Raw genomic sequence first — 21,468 nt, forward strand, 5'->3', positions numbered from 1 at the left:
ACAAAGTCGAAATTACCTCAGAGAATCGCCAACCCCAACCCCCCCCCCCCCCTTCCCGGGGCGCCATGTGCCGCCCTGACATGTATGAGCTCTTTATATTCTGTAACAGAACTGCGGTATTAGTACATGTTAGATGGAAGTTTTTATTGTTCTTTTTCAATGGGAAGGGATGGCGGCTTTAAACTGGAACGAAATGAACGATTTTATTATATTCCCGCGGGATTTGTGTAGCCGTATGTTTGCAGGCGATACGCGAGGCAGTTCTCAAAATAGCGCCGCCCCTGTCCTCAGGTTGCGCATGGTATTGCTGCGGTTGAGTCGAAACCTACCTAGCTGCTTACAATACGGACAAGAATTATTTCAGTGGTCAGAGACTTGGCATGCGATGTATCCTAAAGGGGTTGTCTGAGATGAAAAAAGTGTATTCCCCCCCCCCCCGAAACTGCGCCTCTATAGGCCATTTTTTGTATTGCAGCTCAGTTACTCATCATGTTATGCCACCCCTTTAACTGCACCACTTTGACCCTGACCGGCAGCCAGTAAAGAGTTAATATCCTGCCTTACCCTTACCAAACGTAATTGCCTAGTTCCCATTTCACGCTGAAGCCAAAGGTCTTGTGAATAAAGGCAAAAAAAAAAAAAAAAAAGCAGTTACCCGCGGCAACCAGTCTGACCGATTTTAGATTGGCGTATCGTTTTTTGATACATGAAGATTCCTTTGTGTTTCGCGTCTTACGTTTTTTGGGTGCAAATAGGTGCGGGCGTGCACTACAGCTCAGTCAATCACATTGCAGAGAGGAAAACCGGATGGGGGCGTGCAAACTCTGCAGTCTGATTTGCTATGTATCAGCGGATGGTTTAGAACTGTGGGGGGACGTCGCCCCCAGGCTCGTCATTGACCGCTCTGGTTCCCACGGTCTATATAGAACCTGTCCGTATCTATTACATGTGACGCAGGCGTCATGTCGTGTATTATTTTTTGTTTCCTTGGCTTTTTTTATTTCCAGGCGTTTACTGGCATGTATGTTAATCATGTTAGCACTATATATGTATAAATATATTATTATTATGTTTGTTTTTTTTCACTTGTGTAACATCTGCAGGATCAATTATCGTTGTGGTACTAAGTTTTACAAGCGCTCACGATATTACAGATGTGAGAGGAATTGCATGTTTTAATGTATGTTCTGATTTATCAGGTACTTTATTACCGTTGTTTTCTATTATGAGGTTTTTGTGTTTTTGATACTTTAATAAATATGAGATGGAAAATCCAGTTTGCTCTTTGGTGTTTTATATTGACAGTCGGCGTGAGACGGGTACAGAGAGTCAGGCCTCGTTCACATTTCCGATTCTCACTGACGTGTGCTGTCCGCATTTTTCAGCACACCTACCTATTTATTTTATTGTGTCTGTTCACACCTCAGTAGCTTTATACTGACCGCGGGTCAGTGAAAACATCGCGGAGACATGCATTACTTTGGACCAAACACGCCCATTAAAGTCTATGGGTCTGTGAAAAAACACTGACGCAAAACAGATGGCACCCGTGTTTGGTGCGTTTTTCACTAATAGGGGATGCTCTGGAAATTCATTTACAGCTGAGCACTGTCCGTGGAACACGGATGACACACGTAGGGCAAAAAACGGACTCACTGACCAAACACGGATTCTTCACTGATTAAAACACGGATGGACTTTTTTCACGGACATCAAACAGACATGGAAATGTGAACGAGGCCTCAGTGTTTGACCAGTGATTTTTATCAGTGATTGTGAGCCAAAAACCATGATTGGGTTATTGGCTATTCCCCAGGGCCTCTCCCATCACTAAGCAAGATATCCTGACCCCAATCCTCCTACTCAAAGAACACTCACAGCCAGGGTTGGATTAAATCGGCCACAGCAGCCATTTTATTAATAAAAATAAATACATGACATGTGTATATATAAATGACAGTAACATACCCCCTGATGAGGGAGGTCATAGAAGCCCCAAATTCCTAATCATATATTATATATATATATATATATATATCACAGCAATTCCATCTTGCCTCCAGCCGCAAAACTCCAGCTCGGAGACACCAATTGATGGACGCCTCTCTGAACCAACCAAATGCCTCAACTTTGAGAGTCCAGCCCCCAACCTGGAGGCCCTCCCATTTTCCATACCATCCAATACCACCAGCTTCTTTGACCTTCCACCGCCAACAACGCGCAGCTTGACTCTCGCGCCGCAAGCCTGCGCGTTCCTCCAAACACCTAGCGCCCTCTCAATAACCCCCTGCAGGCCCGAAGACCACAAATCAATCCCCACTGTGTTCAAATGAACGCCATCAGCACTCCAAAAACCTCCGGTACCCGCCTCCAAATTAGTATGCCGAACCACCTCCGCCCCATTCCTGGCCACAAACTTACCAACCGCCCTATTCACTTTAATCCGTGTCTTATTCAAACGCTCCACTGACCGCGCGTCCCGCCACGACTTTCGATACACAATGTCCGACTAAACGGTTATTAAACCCGGGAACAATGACCACAACCGTAAAAGATCAAATTTTATGTCCTTGATCAACTCCCTACATGACTGAACTCCCAGATCATTGCCCCCGACATGCAGCACCAGGATATCAGGTAAACGATCTAGCAGAGCATGACGATGCACCTCCCCCATCACATTCCCCCACAACATACCTCTACGCCCGATCCATCTTATGATCGCCGCATCCCTCCCAATCCCCAACTGTCGCCTGTTCGGCCTTACGTCTGCCCGAAGAGCCCCCCCAAAAAACTAACGAGTGCCCCAGAATCCACACTAAAGCAGCCGCACCACCTGAAACACATAGAGGAGAGAAAGAAAAAGGGGGAACAAGACACAGCATTAATTAACAACAACGCCTTACAAACCCCCCAAACGCACGTATGACTTAAAACAATCAGATTCCCATCTCCCAATCTTCTTGATCACCTCATCACCCAAACCCAGTCGTGCCGCCTCAGTCGCTGCCCCAATACGGAAGGCCTTTAGAGTCCATTCCCAACGTTGCTAAACATTTTTTGATAACTGCCACAAACTGAAACCTTGACAAAAATGACCCGTCCTCGTGCCGCAATAGAGGACCCACACCGACCCAGTCAGCCCCCGCCGTATAATCCCTCAAACTGACCGGGCATACCAAGCAACCCGGCACCGCATACAACGACACACTACAACCCCTCCCTTTCCTGTCCGTCTTAGATACCCGAAGTCGTACCACCACCCTATCCCCAAACAAATCTACATCCTCCCACCCCAAACCCCCCGGACTGCCCACACTCCCGCTCACTAATTCACCCAAATGAAATGCCCCAAAAAAGGCCAACGAAAACGCCAACCTAAATAAACGCACCTCACTTGCTGAACTACTATTATTTGGACGATTTCACACCGATTACACACCGAATCAACACAAACCCCCATCCGCAACAACAAATCAAGAGACCGGCCTCCTACTGTCGGCCAATCGCCCACCCCGCCTAAAACCCTTTAACATCTGCCTCACTAAAAACGTTTTTGTAACGTCTGGAAGGCCCCGCAATTTAAAGCCAAAAACCAAACCAGCCAAACACCTATTCACCCTCGCCACCGACCAACCCTCTTCAACAATATGACCCAAAAACAATACCAACGGAGCCTCCCCCCCCATCCACCCCCACTCCCAAACCAACACACCATTGCTCCCAACAACACCAAGGCTTACTATAATCTAACCACGTACCCGCACTCAACGACTGTCTAAACAAACCCGCTATGGTACCTCCAAGAGATCCCAGAGCCAAACCGGACACTCCAACCCCTCCGTCTCCGCCTCTGGCGCCAGCTGATGAAACCGCTCCAACTGTAGATGAGAAAGAGAATCAGCCACTCCTTTAGCAACTCCCGGCACATGAACCGCCAAAACCCAAGCATTCAAAGGCAAACACATTAGCACCCAATGCTGCAAAAACCTGACAACGGGAGGGGAAGATGCCGTCAGACTGTTGACCACCTGCACAACACCCAAGTTGTCACAATGACACCGCACCTTTTTTGTTCCTGAATTTGTCACCCCAGAGTACAACAGCCAGCACTATGGGGAACAATTTAAGTAAAGCAACATTCTTCAACCAGCCCTTCAAAACCCACGACTCAGGCCACTTTCCTGCACACACTGTCCTTCACAATAGACACCAAAACCCACCCCGCCCGCTGCATCCGAGAACAACTCAAAACTCTCGACCGTGTCCCCCATGACTAACGCCCTACCATTAAACTACTCCAAAAACCCGTCCCAAACCTCCAAATCCCTTCTCAACTCCTTACCCAGCCAAATAAAATGATGCCCTGAAACCACGCCTCCCGTGGCAGCCGCCAGCCTCCTACAAAAAATTCGGCCATCGGAATAATCCGACAAGCGAAATTCAACTTTCCCAACAAAGATTGCAACTCCTTCAAACTAATCTTTGGCCCGCCTCTCGCCGTCCGCACCGCTGCCCTCAGGTCATCCAACTTGTCCTCAGGCAGCCTACACTCCATCCACACAGTGTCTAGCACTATACCCAAAAAACACAATTCCGTAGTAGGCCCAACCGTCTTCTCCGCCGACAACGGCACCCCAAACGACTCAAACACAGACTGCAACGACGCCAAGAACAACCCGCATACCCTGGAATCCGCAGGACCCAAACACAGGAAATCGTCCAAATAATGAATAAGTGAAGTGAACCCCGACACATCCTTTACCACCCATTCCAAAAAGGAGCTCAATTTTTCAAAATACGTGCAAGAGACAGAACACCCCATTGGTAAACACCTGTCAACAAAATAACCCCCATTCCAAAAACAACCCAACAAATGCAAACTATCCGGATGAACTGGTAACAGACGAAACGCCGCCTCAATGTCCGTCTTTGCCAACAGGGTACCCGGCCCCAACTTCCGCACCCAACCGACCGCTGTGTCAAAGGACGTATATACCACTGAACACAACTCCGGATCAATCCCATCATTCACCGACGCCCCCTTTGGGAACGACAAATGGGGAATCAAACGAAAAGCGTTCGGCTCCTTTTTTGGAACCACCCCCAGTGGAGAAACTCGTAAGTCCACCATAGGCAAATCCTCAAAAGGCCCATCTATTCTCCCCAAAGCAACTTCCTTAGCCAATTTTTGCATCACTACCTCCGGGTGCACCAAAGCAGAACGCAAATTTCTAAGCTTCCCAACCACTGTTTCCAAAGGGGAAGACGGAATAGCAAAACCTTCCCCGAAACCCTTCCTCAAAAACTCTGCCACTGCCCTATCAGGGTATCTACTTAAATACCGCCCCATCACGTCCACTCGCACCAGCGTCTGTCCCTTTTCCAACCGCCTCCTCACCCCTTGGCCTGGGGCCCCGGAAACAACGACTGGCCCTGTGACTTCCCCCGCAAACAGAGCATTTCCCCCGCTTGAACTTGCATTTTTGTCCAAATTTGCAACTCCCTTCATAGAATAAGAAACACAAACCCTTGGCCGAAGCTTCCGCGAATCTGGACTGAACCGCCCCCCCCCCCCCCCCCCCGAAAAAGCTGCCCCTGCCCACATCCTTCCTAATAACATCCAAATTAAACCGCTCTAGAGGAAGAAGCGAGAAAATATCCACGTATTCCCCCTTCCATATCCTGTCCCTCATCTCCTGCTTTAAGTGCGCCCCCAATGGACCCTTAAAGCACACGTACACCACCCCCCTAGCCGCGTCATCCACCCTGGGCCTATCCTCTTCACCCCCCACCTGTGTTTGCACCGATACCCCCCCAACCCCCACCTGCGACTGCACCGATACCCCACCACCAACCGCATTCTCTCCCCTAATCCCTGTCCCAACCCTCCACGTTTGCAAAGGCCCTGCCCCGCCGGACCCCGACCCAACGCCCGCCAAACCACATAACAACCGGCCCAACCCACTAATCACTTCAGACCGACCCCCCCCACACCAACACCCTGAATTAAAGCAAGTAGCGTCCCCAATGTTGTCTCACCTGGCTGCCCGGGCGCTGTGAACCCCGCAGCCGTTGATCCAGACTCCCGCCGTTCTACTTCGGACCGCACCAACACGGACCCTCTTGATGGTGATGACACTTCACTGTCTCCCAGCGTCCCAGCTTCCTCTGCGCTGGACGCACTCTGCGCTGACCTGGATCCCACTCCACTTGATACACCAGAAGGAACAGCCAGGGGCTGTCTGCCATCTTGGAGGAGCCTGTGCACCGGCGCCACCTTTTGGTGCACAGCCCCGTGCTTCTTGATGTTGCAGGCTCTCCCCCGCCGAGCAGGCCTTTCCCCCCCACAGAAGGGGAGGAGCCTGGGAGCCTGCAGTACCCGGTCCTTCAGTCCTGCCGTCCGCTGCCGCACGCTGGGGGGTCCCCCACGCGCCTCTCGCTGAGTCCCGCCGCACACCTGGATTCCTCCCGAGCCGGGAGGACTTAGGAAGGGGCTGAGAATGTCCCCCCGGCCCGGAGGGGCACCTTACCCGGGGCTGGACTCTGGGGGTGTCCTCCATGATAAGGCGCGCTGGCGGCCCAGCCCGCAGCAGCCGTCTTTCGCTCGGTGGTGGGCTGACAGTACCCACCGCCTCCCCCTGCAACAAGCTGGCTACCTGGTCCTGTAGCCAGCCCGAACCTCGAGCCTCTGCTGCCGCCCTCAGCCTTGCCAGCACTTCTTCCACGTCGGACATGGTGAGATCCTGTTAGATGCCTATTCCTCCTAACTTCTCCTAAAATGGCGCCCCCCTGCACGCGACCGCCCCCTTTTATTACCAACACCCCACTCCTTCTCTCAGCCCGCCCCTCTAGCTCCCCACTAACCCCTTACCTCCCGGCCCTGCAACCAAAACCCATCATGTCGACCTCCCTCAATTTGTGTAGCCTCACTGGTGCGGGTAAAAAACGCAGAACAGGTGCAGATTTTTCCATTAGGCCCCATGCACACGACCGTGTGTATTTTGCAGTCCACAAAATCCGCAAAACACAGATACCGGCCGCGTGCGTTCCCCATCTTGTGGAATGGAACCGCCAGCCCTCTATAGAACATGTCCCAGACAAGAATAGGACATGTTGTATTTTTTTGCAGGGCCGCAAGAACGAACATACAGATGCGGACAGCCCACCGTGTGCCCCGTTGAAGTGAATGGGTCCACTTCCGATCCGCCAAAAAAAATGCGTATCAGATGCGGACAAAAACAACGTTCATGTGCACAAGGCCGAATGCTTTATGTCTGTGTAGTGTCCACTCTGACAATCACTGACCAAACACTGACTATGTGAAAGCATCCTAAAGGCGGGTTTACACCGCACAAAGTAGAAGCCGACTGTCGGGAAGGAAGACTTCCCTCCCGACAGTCAGCTGCTCCTTCAGTGAAGGAGACCGTGGCATTTCCATGCAGAGATCGCCTCCACAGTATGAAGCCTCATGCACACGGCCGCAGTTTGCGGTCCCCAATGCACGGGCAACGTCCGTGCTGCGGCCGGGATAGATTGAGACCCATTGAACTTGAATGGGTCCGTGATCTGTCCGCACCGCAAAAAAATAGAACACAGACGGAAGCACTGCAGCTCCGGATTGCCGACACATTTAAGTGAATGGGTCCGCATCCGTGATACAGGGAGCACACAGCCAGTGCTCTCATATTGCGGACCCGCAATATGGCAACAGCCGTGTGCATGAGGCCTGAGGACGAGGAATCGCTTTTGCAATCACTCGTCCTCATACAGCTGCATTGTTTCTGGGCAGCAGCTCTCTGTTTAGACGGCAGAATCTGCTGCCCAGAAATTATGATTAACGTGCGGACAAGAAAAGGCATTTTCTAGGAGAGTGCCGGCGATGTGCAGTCCCCAAAATGCTGAACGCACAATGCCGGTGTCCGTGTTTTGCGGATCCGCAAAACACATTTGGACGTGTGAATGGACCCTTAGGTCATATTTCCATTTTCCATGGACAGAACATGTGCCCATTAATTTTAATGTGCTTGTTCACACATCAGTAGTTTTTTACTGACCGTGGGTCATTGGAAATCTTGGAGACATGCACTATTTTGATCTGTGATGAAGACCAATAGAAGTCTATGGGTCCGTGAAAAATCACTGACACAACACGGATGGCATCCGTGTTGAGTCGGTGTTTTACCAACCATTAGTAGGAAATGTTGTAGAAATTAATTTTCAGCCTAGCAGTGTCCGTGGAAAATGGAGAACACACAGAGGGGGAAATAACGGATAAAATCTTCACGGATGAAACACAAATGGATTTTCCCCAGACGAATTTCCCACGAACATCCGGATGCCAATCACCACTAATTGCTGGACTGCACCGGTACTCGCTATGTGTTTCATATAGCATGTACAGGTGCCGCCCTGCAATTAGCGATAATTAAAATGTTTCATAGGATTTCTGCATAAACACAATGGGGGTCATTTACATAGACCAGTGATTTACGTCGGTATTTGTTTCCCCTCTGTGCTGCTGGAGGATTCAACTAATTTATGATGAGGCTTGGTCCTGGTGGAAGGAAGATCATGGTTTTTGGCTGGTGGAGGGGGCTTCATGGTTTTGGGCTGGTGGAGGTTTGGGGCTGGTGGACAGAGCATCATGGTTTGGGGCTGGTGGAGGGGGGATCATAGTTTGTGGCTGGTGGAGGTGGCATCATGGTTTGTGGCTGGTGGAAGGGACATCATGGTTTGTGGCTGGTGGAGAGGTAATCCTGGTTGAGAGCTGGAGGATGGGGCATCATGGTTTAGGGCTGGTGGAGGTTTGGGGCTGGTGGAGGGAGCATCATGGTTTGGGGCTGGTGGAGGGAGCATCATGGTATAGGGCTGGTGGAGGGAGCAGCACGGTTTAGAGCTGGTGGACGAGGCATCATAATTTGAGGCTGGTGGAGAGGGCATCATGGTTTCAGGATGGTGGAGGGACCATCATTGTTCGAGGTTCGTGGACAGAGCATCATGGTTTGGGGCTGGTGGAGGGAGGATCATGGTTTAGGGCTGGTGGAGGGGACATCATGGTTTCGGGATGGTGGAGGGACCATCATTTTTTGAGGTTGGTGGACAGAGTTGGGGATGCTGGAGGAAGTACCATGGTTAAAGGGCTGGTGGAGGGGGGCTTCATGGTTTAGGGCTTGTGGAGGGGGAATCATGGTTTGGGGTTGTTTTGATGTCTCGGGGCTTGAACACCTCGCAATCATGAGAAAACAATTAATTCTAAGGTGTATGAAAACATTTTAGTGGAGAATGTAAGGAGAGCTGGCCATGACTGTGGCTGAAGAGATGCTGGGTGATGCAACAAGACTATGGCCCAAAACACACAAGTAAAAAAACTAAAGAATGGTTGAAAAGGAAGATTTGTTTTTTGGAGAGGCCGATTCAGAGTCCTGATCTTAACCTGATTGGGATGTTGTGGCATGACCTGAAGAGCACTTTGCAAGGATAACATCCCAGAAATATTGATCAACATAAACACATATGCAGGGAGGAATGGTCCAAACATCCACCTCAACCTTGTTCTAATCTTGTTTGCAGCTTCGGGGAATGTTTGGTGATGGTGATTGGAGCTAATGGGGGATCTACAGGTTATTAAATTCAAGGGCTCATCTACTTTTTCTCCCTGCACTGTGGATGCTTACTTGTAGACTGAGCATTACATCTGTTTGTGTGTTATTAATTAAATTACATTGTGTTCGTCCATAATCCGATCACATTGTCTTACATTAGACCAGTATTTTGTGCTACAATTGTGGCACTAAATTTTAATAAATTTGCTGCATTTCCACTTAGCCCCTTTTCTAGAAAAAGTGTGTAAAACACATAACAAATCTGGGGCACGCCATGTATGACAATTTTTATTGGTACAATTTGCAGCAGAATGCACCAGCCATAGTAAATCTGCTACAATGTATAGTTTTGACTTGGACAGCTTCATTAGTCAGACAGCTCTGCGGTGACACCTGCTGGATAGACTGGGATTTCACTTGAGTAGATGTTTTTCCAGGCTTTAATATTTGCACCCAACTCGATTGAGGCTTTTTCCTCTCCTGCTCCACACCGTGTTTGTACTTCCATTTCAATGACTATGGATGGGACATCACTTCTGCTGTGGATGGGGACAGAACTATCTCCTCTCCCTGAATCAACCTCATCTGCACATACACCAGGGAGAGGAATAGTTCTTGCGCCGTCCAAAGTGGACGTGATGTCCTGGCCTTAGCCCAGGCTGGAAACCTGTGAAAGGGAGGTGACCATGGCGTAAGCTGGCTTTTCAGAAGAGGAGTGCACAACTTTGGAACGTTATGTACATTACAAACTTTCTCCTATGGGGGTGTTAAGTACAATTAAAAGGGTTGTCCAGGATTATTTGTTTAAATCCCCTTACCCAGACCCAGCAGGACCTGTGAAGACATTTACTGTCTACTTACCTGCTCCCCACCGCTGTGTTTCGACTCTGTGGCTCCCAGGTTGTCTTCATTGCTCTTTCAGGTTCTTCTGTCCACTCCCTGCAAGGCCGGGGTCACGTGTGCCGCTCCAGACAATGACTGGCCTCAGAGGTTACGTGTCCCCAAGTGTCTTGTGACCAAGCAGTGACGTGCCACGTCAAAGTTGAGATGCAGAAAGTTTAAAGGCTGGCACTGGTAGTCTGGTGAAGACAGCCCGAGAGCCACAGAGTCCAGACTGATCAGCGGGGAGCAGGTAAGTATAGATCTCTTCACAGCTGCTGGTTGAGTAGGGGACTTGAAATAAATAAAAAAAACTCCAAGGTGGGTTTGCGGGTTCACAGGGTCCAAGAAAACCCCTTTAATGCACGATTACCTGGTATTCTCTAGTCTAGCACATAAATAACAATATTTTAATTAACATACAAATAAATCATACAATCACTGTGCAGTTCCCCAGGACAGGGTACTAGCAAATTGTAAGTGTTATTTTTTTAATCGGTTCATGCTTTGTATGTATTCCCAAAATCTGTCTGTAGGTGGCACTGTTTAGTCCCTGACTCAGCAGAGGGAATTAGCTTTCCCTCTGAGGGAGGAGCTTTCTAGTTAGGATTGCATCAGACACTTCAGTTTTAGCTCTGCCTTCAGTTCAGGGCAGATGCTAGTTCAGAGGCAGGAGAAACATCATTCCTGTTGAGGGATAGCTGGAGAAGACATTCATAGACTATTCAGGAACACAGGGCCCCGCATGCTAGCATGGCATTCACTTGTTATGGCTATAGACTTTGCAGCTAATGGCACCTTTCACACTTATATAACGGATTGTAGAATTTGCACCCCTCCGTGGGAACAGCAATGCTTATTTTTTAAAGTCTTGCACGCCTCTGATCATCTTGGAAAAGTTTGAAAGTGTTTAGAAGGAGACTACTATATTTATATTATCATTAATGCCGTTTGCCTTTATGCAGCTATTGGGAAGTGACTGCCCTGGGACTTGTTTGGAATTGTGTTTTGATACTGTTGGATGTACTACAACTCCCATTCTGCACTGTAGTAAATAGAGACTTGTTCATGTCCCGTGCATCCCCCATACTCTGGAACTCGCTACCCCAACATATCAGACTCTCACCTACAGTGGAATCCTTCAAAAGAAACCTGAAAACCCACCTCTTCAGACAAGCCTACAACCAGTGACCCTGCTGCCTCTATACCGCCATGACCAACTTAACCCGCACCTACTGTGTCCTTCTCCCATACCATGTAGATTGTAAGCCCACACGGGCAGGGCCCTCTCTCCTTCTGTACCAGTTTGTAACTCATTTTGTTTATGATTAGTGCAATTGTCTGTATTATGTATGTGCACCCCTTATCATATGTACAGCGCTATGGAATGAATGGCGCTTAAATAATAAATAATAATAATAATAATAATGTTCTACAACTGGCCTGGTTACTGACTCCAGCACCATTCTCCGGCTTCAGCACCTACATCTCCAGCTTTGCAATGTACAACGCACATAACACCAAGGGCACCCTATCTACTCCTGTCACTGCCCAGCCCTAGGGAGCATCTACAGTACAGACCAAAAGTTTGGACACATCTTCTCATTCAAAGAGTTTTCTTTATTTTCAGGACTATGAAAATTGTAGATTCACACTGAAGGCATCAAAACTATGAATTAACACATGTGGAATTATATACATAACAAACAAGTGTGAAACAACTGAAAATATGTCATATTCTAGGTTCTTCAAAGTAGCCACCTTTTGCTTTGATTACTGCTTTGCACACTCTTGGCATTCTCTTGATGAGCTTCAAGAGGTAGTCACCTGAAATGGTCTTCCAACAGTCTTGAAGGAGTTCCCAGAGATGCTTAGCACTTGTTGGCCCTTTTGCCTTCACTCTGCGGTCCAGCTCACCCCAAACCATCTCGATTGGGTTCAGGTCCGGTGACTGTGGAGGCCAGGTCATCTGGCGCAGCACCCCATCACTCTCCTTCATGGTCAAATAGCCCTTACACAGCCTGGAGGTGTGTTTGGGGTCATTGTCCTGTTGAAAAATAAATGATGGTCCAACTAAACGCAAACCGGATGGAATAGCATGCGGCCGCAAGATGCTGTGGTAGCCATGCTGGTTCAGTATGCCTTCAATTTTGAATAAATCCCCAACAGTGTCACCAGCAAAGCACCCCCACACCATCACACCTCCTCCTCCATGCTTCACGGTGGGAACCAGGCATGTAGAGTCCATCCGTTCACCTTTTCTGCGTCGCACAAAGACACGGTGGTTGGAACCAAAGATCTCAAATTTGGACTTATCAGACCAAAGCACAGATTTCCACTGGTCTAATGTCCATTCCTTGTGTTCTTTAGCCCAAACAAGTCTCTTCTGCTTGTTGCCTGTCCTTAGCAGTGGTTTCCTAGCAGATATTCTACCATGAAGGCCTGATTCACACAGTCTCCTCTTAACAGTTGTTCCAGAGATGTGTCTGCTGCTAGAACTCTGTGTGGCATTGACCTGGTCTCTAATCTGAGCTGCTGTTAACCTGCGATTTCTGAGGCTGGTGACTCGGATGAACTTATCCTCCGCAGCAGAGGTGACTCTTCGTCTTCCTTTCCTGGGGCGGTCCGCATGTGAGCCAGTTTCTTTGTAGCGCTTGATGGTTTTTATGACTGCACTTGGGGACATTTTCAAAGTTTTCCCAATTTTTCAGACTGACTGACCTTCATTTCTTAAAGTAATGATGGCCACTCGTTTTTCTTTACTTAGCTGCATTTTTCTTGCCATAATACAAATTCTAACAGTCTATTCAGTAGGACTATCAGCTGTGTATCCACCTGACTTCTCCACAACACAACTGATGGTCCTAACCCCATTTATAAGGCAAGAAATCCCACGTATTAAACCTGACAGGGCACACCTGTGAAGTGAAAACCATTTCAGGTGACTACCTCTTGAAGCTCATCAAGAGAATGCCAAGAGTGTGCAAAGCAGTAATCAAAGCAAAAGGTGGCTACTTTGAAGAACCTAGAATATGACATATTTTCAGTTGTTTCACACTTTTTTGTTATGTATATAATTCCACATGTGTTAATTCATAGTTTTGATGCCTTCAGTGTGAATCTACAATTTTCATAGTCAAGAAAATAAAGAAAACTCTTTGAATAAGAAGGTGTGTCCAAACTTTTGGTCTGTACTGTATGTGAGGATAGCCTCTGTGAATAATCAGTGCAGCCAGTACTCCGGGGCTTGCGGCAAATGTAATAAATGGAGACACAGATTAACTGCATATTGATCAACAGCACCTTGTTGACTGTTTCTAAATGGCAAAAAGTATTATTCTGTACACTGCAGAAAATAAACAGTTAATGAGGATATATTATAAAAGTGCTTAGCCAACCAAAGGTGGAGTTTCAATTTAAAGAAAGATGTGTGTCCTCCTGGAAAGTATGGTAAGAAATATGTGGCAATATTGGGACAAAACTGGTACCGCTTCTAGAAACAGCACCACTCTTGATCACAGGCTGTGTCTGGTATTGCAGCTCAGTTTTATGTAAATACCAGCCACAGCCCTGGGATAGGAGTGCCGCTGTTTTTGGCAGAAAGCAGTCATCTTATATCTGTGAGGGTCCCCTGGCGTCTGCAATTTTCCTCTTCTGTTACTTCTATGGAGATTTTAGAACTGTGATGACCTCTGGCCAGATGACATCCAGTAGAACATCCATTCATGAGGCATCATGAATCAGCGTTTCAGTATATTCCCCACAATAAGTCTCAAGGAACAGATGAGTCGCCACCGTCACCTCAACACGTTGTCACCTCAGTTCCCCCTTGCCCCGAATTGGCCTAATCAGAGTTCAGTGTGGTCCATGACCGGTCTAGACAAGTCAAGTGGTCCTCATAGGCTTTCTTTTTTCTGTTCCTCTAAAGAATCTTTTGCTTTAATTGCACAATCTTTTGGTTTTTACTACAATGTGTGACCAGAATTTGTGACATATCACAAGGGGGACTTGCTCTGTCCGACACAATCATGAGGAGAGCAAAGTTCCTCCAGCTTGACTGGAAGACACTCTGAGGACAGCAGAAGTTTGTAAAACGTAAGGGAGATTGATCCTTGTGATTAGAGTAGGAGTGGCCCACCTAAGTTTCAGGAGATCCTCCACCAGGAAAGTCCAGGCTCTAAATAAAGCTCTAACAGAAGACAACCACATTCGAAGGTGACTTTGGAGCCGATCACTTATCGCTAGGATCTATTTCTGTAAGACAAATACCCTGTAAGATCTTTTTGATGAGACGTCCTGTGTGTAGAGTGATAACTGCAAAGATTACGATGCAGTTAATGGTGGGCATCCTCAAGGGTGGGCATCGGAATCATGTTCTCTGATGGAACCCAAGGGATCCAAGTTCAGAACTCCCCCTGACGCTAGCTTTCGCAAGACAGGTAGTAACAGGATTCTGCCACTAGATGGTGATCTCATCAAGTTAAACTGTTGCTGCCGTGTTACGGAAATTACTTTATTTTTTTTGATTGGTAGAAAAAATAAGCAGCTTACAGAGACCTCTGGCATCCGCTTATCTCCCCAGAGGGACAACATAATCAGACATGTTGAAAATGTCTTTAAAGAGCACACAAACGTACTTTTTGTTCGTGTCCGTTCCATTTTTTTGTGGCCCATAGGAAACCATTCACTTCAATGAGGCTGCAAAAAAAAAAAAAAAGAAAGAAAATGTTCTGTTCCACAAAAAAATAGAATATGTCCTATTATTGTCCGCATTACTGACAAGGGTAGGACTGTTCTGTTATGGTCTGTTCTGTTCTGCTAAATGCGGAATGCACATGGCCAGCAATTTGAAGACCGCAAAACAACAACAGTCGTGCACATGAGCCCTCAGACCAAGGTCACATCTCCGTCAGATCCAGCAGGCTGTTTAGACACAGAGCAGCCTGCCAGATCTCACAGGATCCGGCATCAGATCTAATTCACTGTCAGATCCCTATTGACAATAATGAGGTCCGGCAATGATGCAGCCGCTTTCTGGCATAAATGCTGGGTTTCGGCCAGACAAAAACCATTGCATGCCACGTTTTTTTTTTTGTCTGCCCGACAGCCAGCATTTCTGGTGGATCAGGCAGCCAGATCTTGACGGAGATGTGAACAAGGCCATACTTTTCTTTCTCCTGGGTTCCTCTTCAGCTCCAGAAGCCGCCACTCTGGGTTCTGATGGTGTCCAAAATCAGGGCACAGTGTGCAGCGGCTTACTAACATCTGCCAGCATGAGGACCATGTGTGTCCACGTGGGGCCACACTAACTGGTAAGTATACCAGTTTGTAACATAATCCCATGAAAGGTCCTCTTTCAGTATGAAGCTACAGCTGCAGCACAAAGCTAGACATCGATTTCTAAGCACTCTTATAGACCACTGCTGCCTCTTAAAATCCATCAGTCGTAATACAGAAAGCTTCTTTAAAGCCCAGGCTTTTTAGGCTACTTTCACACTAGCGGCAGAGTGATCCAGCAAGCAGTTCCGTCGCCGGAACCGACATGCCGGATCCGGCAAAATGTATGCCAACTGATGGCATTTGTAAGACTGATCAGGATCCTGATCAGTCAGAAAAATGTATTGAAATGCCGGATCCGTCTTTCCGGTGTCATCCGGTAAAACGGATCCGGTATTTATTTTTTTCAGTCTGCGCATGACGGATCCGGCATTCTGGTATTTTGAATGCCGGATCCGGCACTAATAGATCCCTATGGAAAAAAATGACGGATCCGGCATTCAGGCAAGTCTTGTTTTTTTGGCCGGAGATAAAACCGTAGTATGCTGTGGTATTATCTCCGTCCTGATCAGTCAAAAAGACTGAACTGAAGACATCCAGATGCATCCTGAACAGATTACTCTCCATTCAGAATGCACGGGGATAATCCTGATCAGTTCTTTTACGGCATTGAGCCCCTAGGACGGAACTCAGCGCCGGAAAAGAAAAACGCAAGTGTGAAAGTACCCTAAACAGACAATGTGAATATTACCAATCCCCTTGTCAATAGAAAGTGTTTCTACACAGTCCGATACTGTCAGCGGTGACTGGACACTATTAGGCCCCTTTCACACGGGCGAGATTTCCGCGCGGGTGCAATGCGTGAAGTGAACGCATTGCACCCGCACTGAATCCAGACCCATTAATTTCTATGGGGCCGTGCACATGAGCGATGATTTTCATGCATCACGAGTGCGTTGCGTGTAAATCGCAGCATGTTCTATATTGTGCGTTTTCCACGCAACGCAGGCCCCATAGAAGTAAATGGGGCTGCGTGAAAATCGCAAGCATCCGCAAGCAAGTGCAGATGCGGTGCGATTTTCACGCACGGTTGCTAGGAGACGATCGGGATGGAGACCCGATCATTATTATTTTCCCTTATAACATGGTTATAAGGGAAAATAATAGCATTCTGAATACAGAATGCATAGTACAATAGCGCTGGAGGGGTTAAAAAAAATAAAAAATAATTTAACTCACCTTAATCCACTTGCTCGCACAGCCCGGCTTCTCTTCTGTCTGTCTTCTGTGCTGTGTGCAGGAAAAGGACCTGTGGTGACATCACTCCGGTCATCACATGGTCCATCACATGATCCATCACCATGGTAAAAGATCATGTGATGGACCATGTGATGACTGGAGTGACGTCACCACGGGTCCTTTTCCTGGACACAGCACAGAAGACAGACAGAAGAGAAGCCGGGCTGTGCGAGCAAGTGGATTAAGGGGAGTTAAATATTTTTTTTATTTTTTAACCCCTCCAACGCTATTGTACTATGCATTCTGTATTCAGAATGCTATTATTTTCCCTTATAACCATGTTATAAGGGTAAATAATACAATCTACACAAGGCCGAAAGTTTGGGTTTGGGTACCAAACATGCCGATTTTTCTCACGTGCGTGCAAAATGCATTACAATGTTTTGCACTCGCGCGGAAAAATTGCGCATGTTCCCGCAACGCACCCGCACCTTTTCCCGCAACGCCCATGTAAAGACTTAAGACTGCCTTGACAAGAAGAATGTCCAGTTGTGAATGTATTAATATATTTCCAAGAGGAATAACAGAGGAACAAAGCAAAGATGTCATACGGGTATGTATTAAAGGAGAGAGAATTCTGCCTGTGACTGTATCTGAGGAGTACTGAATTCTCTTCTGTAGTCTACAGCATGATAATACTCCAGCCCTGTATCTGACCACTGTATGGTCACCGAATGGCGGTATTATTGGGTATATAGGTGCTTGTATTGTGATAGTGTACACTCATCCCTGACTGTGATCTATTTTTCTGCCCCTTCCCAATGGGCCCGTGACTTTCAATGGGTCCGTGGAAAAATCGGAAAATGCACCGTTTTGCAGCCGAGGCCGTGATCCGTGTATACTGTCCGTCCAAAAAATATGACCTGTCCTATTTTTTTGACGGACAACGGTTCACGGACCCATTCAAGTCAATGGGTCCGTGAAAGAACACGGATGCACACAAGATTGGCATCCGTGTCCGTGATCCGTGGCCGTAGGTTGCTTTCATACAGACGGATCCGAAGATCCGTCTGCATAAAAGCTTTTTCAGATCTAAGTTTTCACTTCGTGAAAACTCATATCCGACAGTATATTCTAACACAGAGGCGTTCCCATGGTGATGGGGACGCTTCTAGTTAGAATACACTACAAACTTTGTACAAGACTGCCCCCTGCTGCCTGGCAGCACCCGATCTCTTACAGGGGACCGTGATCCTACAATTAACCCTTTCAGGTGCGGCACCTGAAGGGGTTAATTGTACTATCATATCCCCCTGTAAGAGATCAGGGCTGCCAGGCAGCAGGGGGCAGACCCCCCCCCCTCCCCAGTTTGAATATCGTTGGTGGCACAGTGTGCGCCCCCCATCGGGCCCCCCTTCCTCCCTCTAGTGTAATAAATCGTTGGTGGCACAGTGTGCGCCCCCCATCGGGCCCCCCCTTCCTCCCTCTATTGTTATAAATCGTTGGTGGCACAGTGTGCGCCCCCCATCGGCCCCCCTCCCTCTATAGCAGTAACAGCATTGGTGGCCAGTGTGCGGCCTCCCATCTCCCCCCCCCCCATCATTGGTGGCAGCGGAGTTCCGATCGGAGTCCCAGTTTAATCGCTGGGGCTCCGATCGGTAACCATGGCAACAAGGAAGCTACTGCAGCCCTGGTTGCCATGGTTACTTAGCAATAGTACAACAGTAGAAGATTCATACTTACCTGCTTGCTGCTGCGATGTCTGTGACCGGCCGGGAGCTCCTCCTACTGGTAAGTGACAGTTCTTTAGCAATGCGCCGCACAGACCTTTCACTTACCAGTAGGTGGAGCTCCCGGCCGGACACAGACATCGCAGCAGCAAGCAGGTAACTATGAGTCTTCTACTGTTGTACTATTGCTAAGTAACCATGGCAACCAGGACTGCAGTAGCGTCCTGGTTGCCATGGTTACCGATCGGAGCCCCAGCGATTAAACTGGGACTCCGATCGGAACTCCGCTGCCACCAATAATGGGGGGGGGGGGGGGGAGATGGGAGGCCGCACACTGGCCACCAATGCTGTTACTGCTATAGAGGGAGGGGGGCCGATGGGGGGCGCACACTGTGCCACCAACGATTTATTACACTAGAGGGAGGACGGGGGGCCCGATGGGGGGCGCACACTGTGCCATCAACGATATTCAAATTGGGGAGGGGGGGGGGTCTGCCCCCTGCTGCCTGGCAGCCCTGATCTCTTACAGGGGGATATGATAGTACAATTAACCCCTTCAGGTGCGGCACCTGAGGAGTTAATTGTGCTGATCACGGCCCCCTGTAAGAGATCGGGTGCTGCCAGGCAGCAGGGGGCAGTCTTGTACAAAGTTTGTAGTGTATTCTAACTAGAAGCGTCCCCATCACCATGGGAACGCCTCTGTGTTAGAATATACTGTCGGATCTGAGTTTCACGAAGTAGCTCATATCCGACAGTATATTCTAACATAGAGGCGTTCCCATGGTGATGGGGACGCTTCAAGTTAAAATATACCATCGGATTGGAGAAAACTCCAATCCGATGGTATAAAAGAACTCCAGACTTTACATTGAAAGTCAATGGGGACGGATCCGTTTGAAATGGCACCATATTGTGTCAACATCAAACGGATCCGTCCCCATTGACTTGCATTGTAATTCAGGACGGATCCGTTTGGCTCCGCACGGCCAGGCGGACACCAAAACGACTTTTTTTTCATGTCCGTGGATCCTCCAAAAATCAAGGAAGACCCACGGACGAAAAAACGGTCACGGATCACGGACCCACGGACCCCGTTTTTGCGGACCGTGAAAATAAACTGTCGTGTGCATGAGGCCTAAGACTAGGATCTTAAACCATGAGTAGGTGAGACTTATATGTGTATAAACACTATAATGAAACATTGCAGTTTCCATATTGGCCACTAGATGTCAGTATAAGAGAATGTGCTCAAAAAGTACTTTTCATCTCTATCTAAAGGGAACCTGTCACCAGGATTTTGTGTATAGAGCTGAGGACATGGGCTGCTAGATGGCCGCGCGCACATCCACAATACCCAGTCCCCATACCTCTGTGTGCTTTTATTGTGTAAAAAACAATTTGATACATATGCAAATTACCCTGAGATGAGTCCTGTCCCTGACTCATCTCACGTACAGGACTCATCTCAGGTTAATTTGCATATATATCAAATTGTTTTTTACACAATAAAAGCACACAGAGCTATGGGGACTGGGTATTGCGGATGTGCTAGCGGCCATCTAGCAACCCATATCCTCAGCTCTATACACAAAATCCCGGTGACAGGTTCCCTTTAAGGGGTTGTCCTATTTCAGGACCTTTTCAACTACCAGCAGCAGCATGTGGTACCTGATGAGAAAATCATCCTCACCTGTTCTCCGCCATTCCATTCTAGCTCCCTGCTCCCCTTCAGGGGGTCTTCTGGTCTTGTTAACTTTTGGCATGTCACTGCTGGGTCTCATGCCGCTTGGGGACACATTGCCACTGAGGCTAACTATAGGTTTCAGTGGTGCACATGACCCCGATCAGCAACCGACCGACAGCGATCAGCAACCTCTGGCACTCCAGCTTTTGCTTAAACTACATGTCACCGCCAGTTCTGTGAGAAGGTCTGACAGACGTCCTTCTCTACCTCTTGCATGATGTTCTTTGTTTTGGTTTCACTTTCTCATCTCATTTCCTTCTCCCAGGTGTCACCTATTTAGACTAATCCTCTTTCCTTTATATTCCCTCCCATACTGCCTCAGTTTGCGGTTTATACTACTTCCTGGATTAAGTGTTCACTGCTGGAGGCTGCTGCTTGTTCAGATAAGTCCTTTCATGTATTGTGTTTCCTTGCTGGATTGATTCTAGGTGACCCTGACTCCCTCCATATGAAGTGCAGGGAGCCGGTGGTCGTGTCTCCTCACTATTATAGGGTTTTCAGGTGTCACACAGTCTTAGGTACGTGGGCATACAATCGTCTACCTTTGAGACCCTTGCATGTGCATAGCAGTCAGGGTGAGCTCTTAGGGTTTTATAGGGGTCACCTATATGCTCCTTAGTTTATTCATAACTTCCAGCTATCTGCAACATCATCTGTGACACTACAGTTCCCAGAATGCTTCATTCCCTTCTATTGGAGTAACAAGCAAAGCTGAACAAGTGGGAATGTTGGGAGTTGTAGTTTCTCAGCAGCTGGAGTACAGAAGGGCCAGGGAGCTGGAACGGAGCGTTGGGAGCAGGTGAATATAATTTGCTGCTGCTGCCTAGTTATAAAGGTCCCAGAGCTGGATAAACCCCCTTAAGGATCACCTGTCAGCAGGATCAACCCTGTTAAACAAAATAAATATACCAGTATTTGTACCAGGTCTTGTTTTATGCAGAAGTTGTATGATTTTTAATTACCGTGTATCGTTTTTACTGCGCAAATACAGAAA

Source organism: Bufo gargarizans, chromosome 4, assembly GCF_014858855.1.
Source record: "Bufo gargarizans isolate SCDJY-AF-19 chromosome 4, ASM1485885v1, whole genome shotgun sequence".
NCBI lineage: Eukaryota > Metazoa > Chordata > Amphibia > Anura > Bufonidae > Bufo > Bufo gargarizans.